Below are 16,376 nucleotides of genomic sequence, written 5' to 3' on the forward strand. Positions count from 1 at the left end.
TTTCTTTCTTTCTTTCTTTCTTTCTTTCTTTCTTTCTTTCTTTCTTTCTTTCTTTCTTTCTTTCTTTCTTTCTTTCTTTCTTTCTTTCTTTCTTTTCTTTTTTCGTCCCCTTAATTTGCTTATATGTATCTTCATGCTAAATCCCTGTGAGTAAATCTGAACCATTGACTAATCCAAAAAATCCAGGCCTCGTGAGACTAGTGATCTGTCATCTTCTGGAATGTATTATGTGTTTGAGGTCATGCAGCAATGTCTGTAAATAATCCTTAATCAGCAGTAGAGATAATATTATTTTGAGAAACTGAGAAATTTGAATCTCCCCTATCCCCAAATAGATATCCCTAGAGAGGGTTGAAATCTGAACAAAATATATACTTTTGAGAACTGTTTAAACTGTGGAACAAGATTAAGGATTTGAAAGACTTTCCCCTCCTCCTTTTTCTATTTTTTTTTCTCTTTTTGCTCATTTTAAGTGTGGCATTTGAACAGTGTGACTTAGTTTCACTGCAGAAAGAGATTGCGTTTGTTCCCCAGCTGAACAAAAAATGTTTCCCTTCAGCAGGCTCTCTGTGCAGCACCTTGCACAATGATATTTCAGTTCTAAGGCTTTCGGTCATACTTTATTAAAAGTAAACAATAATAAGTCAGATTGAGGAAATCAAATATTTGCCTTACACTTTTGTCATCTAATATTCATTTAACATCTGCTCTTTTCATAGTCGCTCCTATCAGTAAGCTTGTTTGCAAAAATGCTTGCCAAAAAGCCAATTCCGGAGGAAAGAGGAGCTCTTCTAGCTTTGTCTTGCCTTGCCTTTTTTGCCTTTTTTTTTCTTATGCCTTTTTTTTTCTTTTCTCAAATGCAGGCATTTGCCCTGAACCAGACGTGACTAATATTTTCCATGAAGACCCTTTTAATAGATTCCTTGTAGAAGGTTTGATGTAGAGGTGTCAATCAACACACCATTCATGTGACTGCCTCTTGCTTTGAGTGCCACTTCTCCGCATTCGAAACTTCAAGAAACATGAGATGAATTACTGCTCTGTCCCTCGTGGTGAACGAGCATGAATACTGGCGAGAGCCAGCAGAAGGGAGGTAAGGAGGTTCTGCATGTTCCCCCCAGGCAGATCAGCCAGCGCTTCTCAAATCCTAATGATCTTGAATCATTTAATTCCTGCTGCAAATCAGCTCCACCTTTCCTCTTTAATCCTGAGTTCCAAAACCCACCCTTGCCATCTTTTCGAGCAAGCTGCAAGGACATATATCTAGTCGTGGACCTATTTTATTGCATCTCTTCCCAGGGTGGTCATTCAGCCATAGAAGAATTGGTCTTGATAATGAGCTACTGTAAATCAGCATCTGTTATCACAACAACAGTACCGGGAAGGACCTGTGGGGATCATTACCTTTCCAATAGAAGTCTTGCGTTATTTGAAGTGGATTTTGCTCTTAACTCAGGTAACCAAAATAGCATGTGCATTAGGATATCTAGGAGACGTGTGGGAGACACGTGCACACAGGCAGTATTGAACATAAAACTGACCTGAAAATAGCAGGGCACAGATTAAAAGAACAGAGCATATGTTTTATAGAGAGTGAACTCGCAGAGAGCTAGCAGCTTGCTTTTGCCACCCCTGACAGGAAGCACGCGAGAGGAAACTCCGATTTCTTGTGTCGTTCGTGTTTCGGGGGCTGGGCAATGAAATTGGCACGCAGCAAATGCTGACGCAACGAGCCTCCGATCACACCCCTCTGCTCCCCGGGGCACCTTGGGGCAGCTCCTTCCCTCTGAATGTGCAGCAGGGGAGCAGACTAGAAAGGAGGCGGGCAGCTTTTATGCTCCCAGCCTTTTGGCTGAGCTCGTGAAAGATGCAATGTGACAAGGCTTGTCGTATGCTATCGGATAACCCTACACGATGCCACCCCTGCCTGACTCGCTGTTGAATCCCCCCGCCAGATGACGGGAGCCAAGTGCTCCCTTGTGCTCCTGCCAGGACGGTAGCAGTCTAGCGTCCCTCGCTGCGCTCCACGGCTGTGCCCTGACTAGCCTCTCATTAAGGCCGGTGCGGGGCGGGGGAAATAAAAACTAAGCCTTCATCCTCTCCGTGTTTAAGGAAAGGAGTTTCGGATATACCTAAGGAAACCGAGTGCTCATTCTTACTTCCTCTCACTTGTTGAAGCCCTTCAAGAACTTACAGGCCATCCTGTTCTTACTCTTCATTACTTTTGTGAGCCCTTTGCCAGCTATGTGACATCAATGTTTTTGCCTTGATTTCCTAGAGAAAGATGCTTGTCTGGTTATATTGGGGAGGAGGAGGAGGAGGAGGAGGAGGCAAATGGAGGTTGTTGTTTGTATGCATCTCTGGGTATATTTTCCTCTGTCTGTCTTTTGAACTGCTTGGCAAGCGTCAAACAGGACTGGTAAGAGCACAGTGGTCTTACGCGGAATGTTGCATTCCTCCAAGTTTTGTTAAATGTGGTAGTGGGTGGGAAAGAGAGGCATCCCAGTACACCTCTTCCTAGATCTCGGAGAAACTGCATGGGACCTGAGATCCGTGAAACAACCCACAGGAAAGCAGATGTTGTTGCTTCCTTCATTTGTGGTACAACTTGTTTCCCGGGCGAATGCATAACTTTTCTGCTTCCTTCTCTGCTAAGACGGTATAAGGTTCTGGTGTAGGAAATAGCAGAAGATTGCCTTGACGGCACTTCACTTCGCTACTCAGAGGACACGAAACCGAACTTGTCCCAAAGGCCCTCATTAAAATTCAGACAAGCTCACTAGCGTTTTAAAATCTAACTACATATGCACAGGTCGTGGCTTGACAAGGGACTGGCCTCCCAGGTCCCCAGCCTGTTGTTACAGTTCCTTTACTCAGCTAATGGTGTCGGGCTGATTCTTTGAGGGAGGAAGAGAGGGCTGTAAATCTAAAGAACTGATGGAAAAATGGACAATACATGTAAATTTCCCTTTATTGCACATCACTTGTTGCCAGCAACACAGATAAATCCCGAATGATTTGAGCCGCATCAGCTTCAAAGTGGCAGAAAATTTTCCTCGGGCACAGAAGAGCTGCTGCAGGTGACAGGTGGGTCGCAGCACCTCTTAGCATACCAAGAGGGGCAATAAACTGCAGTAGGAACAACTTTACTTTTTAGGGAGGCCAGCACAGACTAGCAGATTAATTTGGACTAAAAGACAGCACAGGTTGGATGATGGCCTTTGCTACAGAACAGGAGCAAGGAGGGATGTTGCTCTGCAAACATTTCCGCCCAGAAAGGGCTCTCGGAGGCCCTCCAAACATGGAACGAGGCAAGCCCTGTGCTCATCTTTCATGCTTTTCAGTGAGAGGGACCCACTTTGCTGTGGCCAGCTGACAACCCGTGCTTTGCTGGCACTCTCAGCCCTGAGGTGTCTCTGCACACTCTGCAGCTACAGGAGTAACATGGAGCGAGTGGTGTTTACACTGCTGGTAAGTGGCGACCTGCTGTGCACATTTGTATACCAAATACAGCAGTAATCTAAATTTCTCGTCTAAATCCCCCTTAATGCCGCTGCAGAGGAAAAGGAGCGTGGTTGCAGTTTCGGCAGCAGTAGCACCTTGGCCCCGGGAGCGGCTCCAGCTGCGCTCTACCGGCAGCAGTGTGGCCGGCTCACAAAAGCCGCCAGCCCCGCAGCGCAGAACCGCGGCCCGTGCCCCGCAGCCCAGTAACCCTCCAGAGTTACGGGCCGAGGTTACGAGTGGAAAGTGATGAGCGGTCAGAGTTCTGTTTTGTGCTGACATCTGCGCAAGCTGAGTTTATCTGGGGTCACCGGGGAGGTGTATTCGGGGAAGGAAAAAAAAAAAAGCCTGAAATCGTGAAGGCTGTAAAGAAGTGCTAGTGGTGACTGGCAGGAAATGGTTCCTGCGGGGTGCACCTCTGTCATCTGACACAGTGAAGACTTCATTTTAGCTGAGGTCTCCGAGCACAGTCTTTGCAAGGATAACATCCATAAAGAAAAGCAGTTTGTAGCCCCAGTAGCCTGGGCAAGCCCTAGTTATGAATCCTGTATTATTTCCATATTCATTGACTCCAGAAATTCATTAACAGAGCCCAGTGTATTCATGAATTTCTGCCCTATTTAGCAGGGCGGGGCAGCTACTCTTTTGGAGGAAAGGTTACACAGGAGCACTAATGTTTTTAATTAGGGCGCTTTGGGTACAACTTATTGCAGAAGCTAAGGCAGGGCTAAACCTGCTGCTCTCTTCAGTGGCTGTTTTATTCATCAGCAGTATACATAAGGGCTGCAAAAAAAGCCAAAAGGCAAAATGTGCGTGATCTCAACAAGTATGTTTAGCACCTTGTTTTCAAGAGAAGAGCAAGAGAAGCCTCCAGCAGGCTTTCCTCTTCCTAGAAGAAGTGATTAAAACGATTTATGTTCCTAAAAGAAGTGATTAGAGCAATGAAGATAGCGTAAGCCAGACGAGGAACACGGCTGGCTCAGGAAAGCGGCGATGAGGCGGCGCCGGCCGGTGTCGGTCGGCTGGCCTCTGCCGCATCTGCAGCCCCTCTGAGTTTCCCGAGAAGGGGGCAAAGCGCAGGCGCTACCTCGCGCCGTTTTGCTCGGCACACAGACCCAGGGTGGGGCTGGGGGGAACCCCGGCTCTCCCTCTCTGGCCCAGCAGCCACGGAGGTTTTCCACGCGCCCTTTGCAGCAGCCGTCACTGATGAACCTTCATTTCCTTTATCTCGAAGGCTCCGGGATGATTCATGCAAGCTCTTCCGTTATACTTCTCCACATATTCTACATCTGTTTTGGCCTCGGGATCTTCTTGGATAAAATTGTTTTTGCTGAAACATGGTGCTTCTGCCCAAAGTCACGTCTAGAGCAAGGATGGAAATTTCATAAACTAATAGAGTTGCACCTCTTACATTCAGCAAAGATGACAAACAGAGAGTGGCACTTTGGCAGTGCTAGGCCTTTGTCAGCGGCAGCACGTTCAGCGCTGTAGCCTGCATTTTACTTGAGTCTATAGTGCTCTTGCTGGGGAGGGCGGAATCATAATGGGGTGAACACATTATTTTTTTTACCGTCTGTGAGGGCAGTGATTTGCTGTATAATCCTGGTTGCTGACGCTGTCCGTGACTTGACAGGTTTCCATTTAACCTGTCACAGACACATTCTTCAAGGTCAAGAGGTTGTTGCCCCTGGCACATGAAAAGTGTCTTCAGAATAATATCTGAATGCGGGCAGGTATGTTCCAACATATTGGACCGTTTCTTGGACAGATCTAGTAATTGCTTTTACTTTAATATTTCTTCTCCTTGATCTTTTCCCCCTTTTCTAAGGTATGTTTATCATTTGTACAAGCAACTTGTCTTGTGCTAGGGTTCTGTGGGTGTGATTTTTAAGGCTTTTCCAGTGAAGAAATTCACTGATATAACCAAATAGAAAATTGAAGTCCCTACAGACCTTCATACTGTTGTTATGCCTCTTTGATCTTTTTCTGTTATTGTTGTAACTGCTAATTGATTTTTATTTGACACTAAGGCGAAAAAAATCTACAGAAAAATAAAAATATCAAGTGGAAAGGACGAGAAAGGGAAATGCAAAGAAATAGATATCATATTTAGACAAATATTCTCCCACCTAACGAATAAGCGACAATCATCATTGTATGGATTACTTTCCTATTCCTGAGGCATATTTTAAAGGAAATATCTTTATATGCCTGTATTCTGGAAGACACCCTTGGCTTTTCTGGTGGTAGCATCAGAGTATGGCAAAATGGCAGAAACGACCTGTCTTCTGGGTGTATTGACTTCCATCACAAGTTTCAAACAGAGAATGCTTTATGTTTAGTGAAAAGTGTTAGTACAGAAATACTACTGCATTTGTTTTTTTCTTTATTTTAACGGAAAAGAAAGGAGGAATAACGTGAGAAAAGCAGTTAGTTTCTGGTTAGAATTGACTTGCAGTGGCAATCCTGCTGGTCATGGAGTTTTCAGCTAGCCCTATTTGTTACACTATTTGTTTCTCTAAAGTAGAAAGACAAAACTGCTGAGCTCCTGTTACTTATTTATATTAAGGAGGTCTAGAATCCCCACTCACTGAATGCTCAAGGAACAAAAATAAGCCCCTAACAATCGCATGTCATAGTCTTCATTAGCAGGGGGATTTTGAAGTTGAGATTTTGATTCTCTAATTAGTAAGATTGCTAAAAACCTCTCATTGGTATTGTCAGTTTGCCCTTAAGAAAATGCAGATAAAGAGCTTACGAAGTCTAGTCCTTCCACACAGACTCACAGCGAGCTGAAGTATTTCTGTGTGACCACAGACATTTTCTTAACAGGTCTCCAAGTGATTCATGTCCTCAGTAATTCTTGCTGTTTACTACTGCATATTAAGGCTTTTATTTCAACTTTAATGCTTTTAAAATTAATAAGATCTTCCTAATTGTGGATTTGCAAGCGTGGGTGACTGAAATTAGGTTCCTAAATCTGTGTGAAGATGCCTAAGCGAAAGTGGGCTGCCTGAAGACACTCTGTTCTCTCTGCTTTTGGTGAGTACTAGATTCCCGAGCATATAGCTTTATAGCTATATAGATAAGGCTGTAGCTCAAAGGTGTTCTTGCTTGAAGCGATAATCAGAGAAAAGAGATTAAAAAAAGGATAGAGACTGTTGTGGGTTTTTTTTTTAGCCTCTGGTATAAATATGTAAAAGACGGTGAAATATACAAATAAAGAGAGAGTGGGAGGTCAGATGAATGCCTATAACAGACAGATTCTTAATTTGCTAAATACAAGATTGCATGAGATGTTTAAATAGTGTTTGAGAGGGGAATAAAAAAAAAAGCAGTTTGGACAAGTAATTTGCAAGGTGTGCTATATTAAGTGGTAAATGGATTTTTGTGATACCGTTTCTCACTTCTAGCATTCAGGAAAACATATTTCAAAAACACAGAATTGCACTACACATTCTCGACAGTGCTGCTTCTGCTGATCTGTCCACGATGTTAGCAGCTGGCAACCTGCAACATCCCGTAAAATTAAACACATGCGTTTATCAACTAATAAGGCTCTTTTCAGCACTTGGAACATCTCAGATGGAAGAAGCTGAGGTTGCAAACTCTGAAATTTGGGATAAACGATGGGAAACCTGTCAAAAAGGAGATACACCTCAAAAGGAAGAGTAAAGGCTGCCCAAGCACAGTGCATTTCACTTGCTTCAACAGGACTGGGTCACGCTCTCTTTAGGCTTCCCCAGGCAGTGGCACACAGGTCCAGTGTGTTTATTTAGCTCTTTTAGGAACTGAAAATGTGGCTATCGTTCTGCTCATCTGGACCTATCTGCAGGGCTGAACACCGTGTTCTATTATTGACTGCTCTTACTGTTCCTTACAGTCTATCTCTTTTTCTCCAGTGCTACATAACACATAAGGCTGCATTTACATTTTCTGAATGGACTAATCATGGCTCTCTGCTTTGATAAAGAACGTGCAGCCTCCCACATAACTACATGGAAACTAATGGGAAAGAGTAAACCAGAAATAAACCCGTTCTAGGGGGCTGAGAGAAAAATACCCACTGAGATAATTGGGAGGCATGTACAGCAAAGAAGCAGTTGAACACGTAGTCACATCTTTAAAAATAAAAGAAAATAAAATAAAGAATATACTGCTAAAAATATCCATGTGAGGGACAGCAAGAGAAAACTTGACTGAGGCGGAACAATTGGTAGAGGAGTTAATACTTTTCAGCAACACTTTTAGATTGAATATAGGTTGGTTTTGTAACAGCACAAGGAATGATGCATTTGACAGTGCTTAAACAATTGCCTCCCCCTTCCTCACATAATCTAGTTAGCAAAACCTGGGAGAAGCAGCACAAATTAACCAGTTTCATTTGGTTGCTCCTGAAGAATTAGCCAGAGCATCTACAGTTACTAGAACTTTTTCCTTCTAAAATACAGTTAGTGGTGAAGTCCGAAGAAATCTTTCCAAACCCTTCCTCCCCATATTTCAAGGCCTGATGTATTTTTAAAACTAGTGCCCACTTAGTAGTACTGTATCCCCCCCAGTATATCTATAAAAGCAGTCAGAAAGCTTTAGAGGCCAGAAATAAATGAGAGGTCAGAAGGAAAACTCCCCCCCGCCCCCCCCCAAGTGTCTTTTCCCTGGCAGTATCCAAAAGCTCTGGTCAGAGACTTAGGAACAGTTAGCATCCAGACTTCCAATAGAAAAAGACTCTGTAGCCAGATTACCTGGCTCTATGTGCCAAATTACATATGTTATGTGAACACACTCCCCATCCTGTATCTCCTGGCACTGAAATATCAGCTATGTACAAAGTGAGAAAGGAAATGCTCGTTTCCAGATTTCATAACTGTCCAGAAGAAAATTGTGCGCAGAGGATGACATTGAAAAAGAGTTATTATAAAATTATTATGAGATTCACGAGCCCAATCAATCTCATTTAAATCCAAAGGATCCGCAAATAATCGTGCGTTTGAAGGCAAGTATTTTACAAATCTCTTTGTTCTAATATAACATCAGTAGGTAACAGTTTAATTGATAGATGAGAAAAACGTCAAGTTTAGCACAAGGGTGTGAGATCAGCAAGCAAATGCTTTGCGAAGTAGAGGGCAGGGCACAGAACCTCCCTCCATGGCTTCTTTCACACAGCGAAAGCAGCAATATCCAAAGGTGGGTTCTGAGCAGTGTTATGAAATTCTGCTCTCTTTCTTTCGGAGGAACTGGATTCCTCCTTCTCCCTCCCGTCTAAATTCTCCCTCCAGTTTCAGCTGTATCTTCAAAAGATAATTGAATATAACACATTGGATACCATTGGGCGGGAATGAGACAGCTAATGGTAAATTGAGCTGTGTTTTGTCCTCAAGGTTTTTACAGCTATTGGGCAATAAGGCTCTTAGCTAGCATAGAAGGACTCTCAAGTGCCCAGTAACACTGAAATGACCCATTTAGGGGGTTAGAATATGGCGGTCCTTCATCGGGAAGGGGGCAAAGTGCTATCCAAGGATAAATACAGAGGAATCCGAGATAATTATGCTTTCTGAGAGTAAGTTGTGCTCCAGAGATAGAGAGGAATTCGCTGCGCCATCCTGCGATGCCTCAAATCCTAAGCTTTATAAGCTCTTTAAAAGCCAATTTGAATTTTGAAGGTGAAATACACAGAATGAGAAGGCTGGCCATTTGCTGCTTTAATACAAGAGAGGAATTTCAAAAGGAACTCCCATGGGGGATAGTACTTCAGGTACTAGGGATTTCTCCTCTGTAAAAGAGGCCTGTCTTGCTGCTCTACACCATCACTAAGGCAGGTCAACGTAGTGCTGAAACACTGCTCTTCCGATCTCAGATCTGGTCTGAGTTGTATTTAGCAGCACATTTGGCTCGAATTATCAATTGTCCACTACTTTGAACCTCTGCTAATGGTGCTAATAGCTTGAGTCTGTTGGCCAGAGGGACTATGAGAAATAATACACTGAAGCAGCACTGAAGTCCTATTAAAGGAAATGTTAGCGGAGCGTTTTACACTCCAGCCAAGCTGGGAAGGATTAGAGTGCAATCTTGTGCTTGCTGCCTCGCGTGCATGCAGTGTACGTGGAGTGAGAGGATGTCAAGCTGTGATTGCCTTCTGCGAGGAGTGTGCGTCTGTAGACGATCACCTTCGCTTGGCAGATCTTTGCATGGATGCAAGCCACTCACTTCATCTGGCTTCCTGCAGCTTTTGGATTGTGTTGTGAATCAGAGCAGTTTCAGGATCCTGGGCATGATGAATGCCACGTGACCACTTATCTGATTTAAATTATGACCTGGCCCTTCACGTGCAGTGTAAAACTGACGCCAAAGGGTAACGCAAAGGTAAAAGAAAGCTTTTTGCTTTCAGGTATGATCCATGTTTACTACAATAAAACTACTATCCCAGCACCACCTGGCTTTTGAGGTGGGGGGATGTTCATATCCCTCTCTCTGAAGGCTGAAAGTCAGATAATGATGGCTTTCTAGCTATCCGTAGAAAAAGAAAGAAGGAAAGAAGGGAAGAGAGAGAGAGAGAGAGAGAGAGAGAAACACTGTCCACATGCACATCCAGGAAATTCTGTTGACTCAGTGTTATTCCTCCTGATTTCAAATTGTTTACAAAACTTTCTTGTTTGATCAACCTAGCAATAGCATCAAGAGATCTACTTTTGTTTCTAGATTACAATGGACAATCCACGGATGTTTACTTTTAAGGGAATAAAAGATATAAACACAAGATCAGGTATTCTTCAGACAACTGTGTGATTGAAGAAGAGCAATTAAATGAAACAGTGAATTTGTTAGAAATATAACCCATGTTACTTTGCCGGGAACTCCATAAAATATAATCTCTTTAACTGGTATAATTTGGTGGCTGGTTATCTATAAAACAAAAAAGTTACTCTCCTTTCTCACTTGAAAGTATGGTTAAAGAGCAGTGACTCATGCTGCGCATGCTGTTAGCACTATGGTCCATAACTTCACAGGTACAATAGTCTGGCTGAGAGAGATTTGGCAGCTTCCTTGTGAGGACTGGCTCTATGGTCAACAACTTCAAACAAAAATGCTCCGGCACTGGACCCAATACAACCCTGCCTTCCCAACCACTGTCCTAAATCTTTTACGCATTAGTTTCAAAAAATCTGGACAAAACTTAAAACTGAATGATGTATGAAGACAGAAACAGGACCAATTCCGACTTCCTCCATGCTGCAGCTATTACTTGAAACCTTGCATAAAAGCTGCTTGCAGCGTCCAGAGGAGAATCCCTGAGAGATCGCCATCCGAGGCCTTTTCAAATAAAGAGTGAGGGAAACTGGTCTCACGTCCTTTACTGTTCAGTGTTAAGACCAGTGTTGAGAAGTAAATAATAAGGGATATAAGTTTCATCATCTGTAGAAAAATCAGTGTTGAAAGGGGAGAGAGAGAGAGATGGAGGGGAAAGAAAAGTGTTTTTCCTCAAATTTTGATTGAACAGTTTCATTCCCTTGAGAACTGGAATGTACCGACATAATATTCTGACTACACACACACCTCCTACAGTTTTGCCTGTCACTTCATTTTCATTATGTGCAGTGAGAGGGGTGTTAAGCATCAAACTTCTAAAAAGAATCCTAGTTTCTTAGCATCTCTAGCTGCATCTTTAGCATGTAAATGTAATTAAAATGTTTACTGGCTTGCAGTTAACAACTGCAAGGAGAAACAATCCAGATCATTTTTAAATTTTGAAACTGGTTTTCACCTAATCTATTGCAAAGGAGGCAAGCCTAGGCAGATCAGCTGGTATAACGGCAAATACCTTCTTCTTTTACTCTGCTTATTTACACTGCTAGCCGGTGGTGGTTACAACGGCTGCTATTCCCCCTTTTCACTCACTGGAGTGTTCACACCATTTGTATCTCTGGAAGAAAAGCAACAACACTTATCTCTTACCTTCAAGCCATATGACTCTCTTGAGCAGAGGTGGCAGTACTTTGTGTCCAATATATCCAAAACCCCACAACTCTCCACCGCAGCTTTTCTCAAGCTCTCCCAAGCTTTCGAGCAGACTTTTTTTGGTATTCAGTGGCACTTTTTCTCACCACACACACCGAGAGGAATAAGAAACAAATCACCTGACTGACCCTGGGACTCGCGCAGGGGAAACTTACTGTGGGTGCCCTCAAGCTGAGCTAGCGGCTGCGAGGAGCTCAGGAGCGCGGGGCGTGCGTTAGCTTCCTGGGAAGAGGCGGCTTGGGAGCAAAGCTTTCCTGCGGCGGTTGCCTGTCCATCTCTCTCAGTGCATTGCCGGGTGGGAAAGCGGCGGTTCCGTCTCCATTTCCCGGAGCCCAGCTCTGGCTCGCCGCGAGCCGCAGCTGCCCCTTCCTCCTCCTCCTTCTCCTTCCACGAGATCCAGCAACCTGTTCCCACTCCGGCTCCCGGGGCCGGCTGGGGGGTGCGAGTCCGCGGCGCCTCCTTTCCCTCCGAGCTCTGCCTCGCCTGCGGGGGGCGAAGTTGCCTCCCCTGAATCCCGGCGACTCCCTCCGCGAAGGAGGCGGATCGCTCCCGGGCCGCGCGAGGCGGCGGCGGCCGCTTCAGCACCGCGAGCCGGACAGCGGCGGCGGCGGCGGCTTCAGCACCGCGAGCCGGACGGCGGCGGCGGCGGCGGCGGCCGCTTCAGCACCGCGAGCCGGACAGCGGCGGCGGCGGCGGCTTCAGCACCGCGAGCCGGACAGCGGCGGCGGCGGCGGCTTCAGCACCAGCACCGCGAGCCGGACGGCGGCGGCGGCGGGGCGGAGCGCGGCGCCCGAGGCTGCCGGTCCGCGCGGAGCAGCCCGCGGTGCAAGGGGGCCGTTCCCCGCCTGGCTGCGCCGCCCCGGCTGCCCCGCCGCCGGAGATGCCGGGCAGCCCTCGGGCTGCCAAGCTGCTGGCTGCCCTGCCTGCGCACAGCCCTCGTAGGGGCGGCAGCGCAGGGCGCACGCGGAGCGGCTGGCCCTCCGTGCTGCGGATTAGCCCTGGGCGTCTCTGCGCGACCCGGCAGCCCGGGGGCACTCAGCAAAGAGAGCAGGAAAGGGAGAGGAGCAGGGCCCTCGGAGGGCAGCTGGAGCGTGCAGCCTCCAGCCAGAGGAGCCTCCATGCCAGAGCGGCCGCGGGGAGCAGCTCCGGGCTGGCGGGGACCCCGACCCAGCAGCACCGCCACCACACAGAGCCAGGGCCTCAAAAGCTGCCTGCCTTCCTCCATCCGGTGGCAAATAGATCTCTTAGGAATTTATATTGCAAGAGACACCATTTCCTGGCAGCAAGCCATAAATGCAATATTTTAAAACCGTATACTTTAATATCTTCAATACTACCTGGCTTTTAACACAGAAGGAGCCCTTAAATTATCAGGGTGTTTCCTAAGAAAGCTTTTCTCTTTGAAGAAATAGCTTGATATACTTTTTGGAATGTGTTTTTCATATTAACAGAAGGAAAAATGAATGAATTCTGTTTCTTTGGTTAGATTTAAAATAGGTTTGAGTTTTTGTAAGACTTTTCTACCAAGGAGTGCATCTAGAAGAGTACTTCAGTCTTTTTTCATTGTGGCACCCTACACCTTTTGCAGTTGAGCTACTGACCCCTCTAGGATACTGCAAATAGGAACTGCTGCAAAATGCACAGACGCTTGTCTGAGTGATTCTTAGTGTGAAAGTCAGCCTGAATTCTCTTGAACTTCCTAAATATTACTGAATTATTTTCTTTCTTCTCCAAGTAATGTTCCACTCTGTGTCTTGCATACAACGTCAGGCTAGCCAAACAAATACAAGAGCCATTACCTTAGCCCAAAATGCACAAAAGGCTACAGGGACTGCTGTAATACTGCAGTAACCTGGATGTTTTCCTCTGAAATGTTAAACCGTTATGTAGTGCCATCATAGGAAGCATCATATGTTATTATTTTGGTATATCTAACATACTCTGATTTTTCCCTGAGAGCAGACTGGGACAGTTTTAACATATAGGTATGGCATTTTATTCCTTTTTAAATTAATCTATCTTTAGTGGGCGGACAGCTCTTCTTTGGGCTATTTATGCTTTGTTTAAGGCCGTGAAGATCCCTGTCCTTTCCTAGACTCCTTTTGGGGAGCTCAGTGAATGTATGGACTTACTTTCTCTGCTGAGATTGTGCATATAAATCAACTGTATAAGTTTACATTTACAGGCTTTAATAATGCAGTGACCATGCATTTAGCCACTTGTAATAGTTATTTGTGTGGTGCTGTCACCATATTTTTTTCAGCCATGTTAAAGAAAATGACTGCCTGATGGAAAGCAATGGCTTAAAGCAAGGAGCAGTCTGTTCGAAAACTGTGATACACATCCCATTCTTTTGCCTGTGGTACTACACAGGCTTGCTCTGCAATGTGAAGAATCACATCCTCAGCTTATGAAGCCTGCAAATCACTTTGTTTGGACTATGTAGTTGTTCTTATGAAGCATAAGGGGAGATTAATTTCCCTTGAATATTGTATCAAGAATTTCGATAAATACGCTAGAGCTGGTGAATCGTTTGGGAGGAAAAATAAATAAATAAATAAAATCCTGAGCAGGAAAGAAAAAGAAAAAATAAGTCAAGATAAAACAAAACTTCATCACTACGAAATGTTAGGCAATAATAATCTTTTTTAAAGAGTTTTGTCCACAAGCAAAATCTCTTTTTCTTCAGCACACTCGTTAAATTTAAAAGTTTTTGTTCCAAACAATATCTAGCAGGAAAAAAAAAGTGAACCCCCAAAACACTTGGATGAAGCGTAACTTGCTTTGAACTAAAACACCTCGGAGAACAAAACACCTCCGAGACTGCTTGTGGCTGGCACCTCCTGAGAGGACCCAAGGGATGAAGCAGCACCCTGAGGCGCTGGGGGTGCCCCGCCTCAGCGGTGCGAGCGCGAGGCTCTTCCCGCCCAAACCGCGTCGCGCGCCGCGCTGCAGCCGCCGCCCTCTCGCCTCAGGCAGCGCGAGGCTCTTCCCGCCCAAACGCGTCACGTGCCGCGCAGCAACCGCCGCCCTCTCGCCTGAGGCAGCGCGCGCGCGGCGCGTATTTAAGGCGGGCTCGCGCCGTCGGAAGCGCAGTTGCAGCCCGGGCGGGGCGGCGGCGGGAGGCGCCGCGCAGCGCAAGGCGGCGCGGGCTGAAGTGAGGGTTGGGGAGTGGAGGGGCGTTGTGGGGTGGCGAGGGGACGCTGGGGAGACCTCTAGGGAGGGGCGAACAATAAAGCCGTGACATCTTAGTGGGGGCGGCGTGAGGGGAAAATGGAGACCACTTAAATTGGGAAAAGCAGTGACAATTTAGGTGGGAAAAATGGACAAAAAAAAAAAAAAGTCGATATTTATTTTTTATTATCGGCGATAATAAAGGCAACTTAGATGGGCAAAAGTGGGAGTACCTTTAGAGGGGAAAGGGCAGGCATTGTGGACAGTAGTTCAAAGGCATTGTCAGAGTGAACAGGAGAGAAAGGCTGAGGTACCTAAAAAGGGGAAGAGCCAGAATTTCTGAGGGAAAAGTTGAGGTAGCATCAAGGGAAGATGATAAAGATTTTGTAGGGATGAGTGAAATGATGCAGAGAGGGTGGGATGAGCACTTTGAAAGTAAAGCTGAGCACACTGAGATGGGGAGTTGAGGATTTTGTAGGGAAAAGCTGGGGTAGCTCATAGGAGAGAGGGGAAAGATTTTTGATGGGAAATATGAGCTAAATTTGGAAGAGAGTGGATGAGGTTTTTGGCAGAAAAAGATATGAAAGGGGACAGGAGGAGTGTTTTGGGGTGAGAGGAGAAGGGATAGAACCAGTATATTTGAGGGGAAAGCAGAGATAAAATTGGGTAATTAGTATTTTGGGTGGTAACACTGAGGTAATGTAGAGAAAACAGCATGAGGATTTTTTTGACAGGAAAGCAGAGGTAACATTGCGATGTCATGGTGAAGATTTTGTAGGGAAGATCTAGGGTAGCTGAGAAGGGAGAGGGCAAGCATTTTTGAGGTAAATTCTGAGGTAACTAGAAGGAAAGAGGGTGAGAATTTTGCTGGGAAGACACTGGAGGTATCTTTAGAGAGAAGAGACTCATAAAATGTGAGGGACAAATAGAGGTAAAATTGAGGGAACATGACAAATAATTTTGTAGAGGGGAATTGAGATAACAGAGGGGAGACAGGGCTTTTTGGTGGGAATGTAGAGATGAAACTGAGACGGGACTTGGTGAGCATTTTGACATGGAAAGAGTGAAGTAGCTGTGACGAGACATAAGTTTTGGTGGGAGAAGTTGAGGGACCTCAGAAGCAAAATGGAGGACAATTTAGAAGGAAAATTTGAAGGACCTCAGAGGCAAAATGGTGGACGCTTTAGAAGGGAAAAGTGGAGGGAGGTCAGAGGTAAAATGGAGGGCACTTGGGAGGGAAAAGTGGAGGGAACTTCAGAAGGAAAAGCTGAGGGACCTCAGAGGTAAAATGGAGAGAACTTCGGAGCGAGAGTTTGAGTGATCTCAGAGGCAAAAAGGGCGGGCACTTTAGAGGGAAAAGTTGTGGAACCTCAGAGGTAAAATGGCGGGCACTTTGGAGGGAAAAGTTGAGGAAACTCAGAGGCAAAATGGAGGGCACTTTAGAAGGAAAATCTGAGGGACCGCGGAAAATGGCGGCAACTTTGGAGGGAGAGGTTGGGGGCCTCGTCAGAGGCAAAATGGTGGACACTTTAGAGGGAAAAGTTAAGGGACCTCAGAGGTAAAATGGCGGGCACTTCGGAGGGAAAAGTTGAGGGACCTCAGAAGCAAAATGAAGGGAACTTCAGAGGGAAAAATTGAGGGACGTCAGAGGCAAAATGGAGGGCACTTTGGAGGGAAAAGTTGAGGGA

General features: G+C 45.5%; 1 protein-coding gene and 1 long non-coding RNA gene across 3 annotated transcripts in view; one reads left to right on the forward strand and one right to left on the reverse strand.

Moving 5' to 3' along the window:
• Window positions 1–11,498, reverse strand: part of DRD2 (dopamine receptor D2) — a 32,275-nt gene extending 20,777 nt beyond the window's left edge. Inside the window, exon 1 of the mRNA XM_026041001.1 lies at window positions 11,452–11,498. The gene's annotated coding sequence lies outside the window, so the exon portion shown is untranslated. The remainder of the gene's footprint in view (window positions 1–11,451) is intronic.
• LOC112948722 overlaps window positions 1–16,376 on the forward strand; it is a 50,030-nt gene that overhangs the window by 30,804 nt on the left and 2,850 nt on the right. For both annotated transcript variants that reach the window (XR_003249689.1, XR_003249690.1), the window contains exons 2-3: window positions 864–1,093; window positions 1,300–1,456. This is a non-coding gene — a long non-coding RNA (uncharacterized LOC112948722). The remainder of the gene's footprint in view (window positions 1–863; window positions 1,094–1,299; window positions 1,457–16,376) is intronic.

This window comes from Nothoprocta perdicaria, unplaced genomic scaffold (genome assembly GCF_003342845.1).
Source record: "Nothoprocta perdicaria isolate Ctin4 unplaced genomic scaffold, notPer1 scaffold_275, whole genome shotgun sequence".
Taxonomy (NCBI): Eukaryota; Metazoa; Chordata; class Aves; order Tinamiformes; family Tinamidae; genus Nothoprocta; species Nothoprocta perdicaria.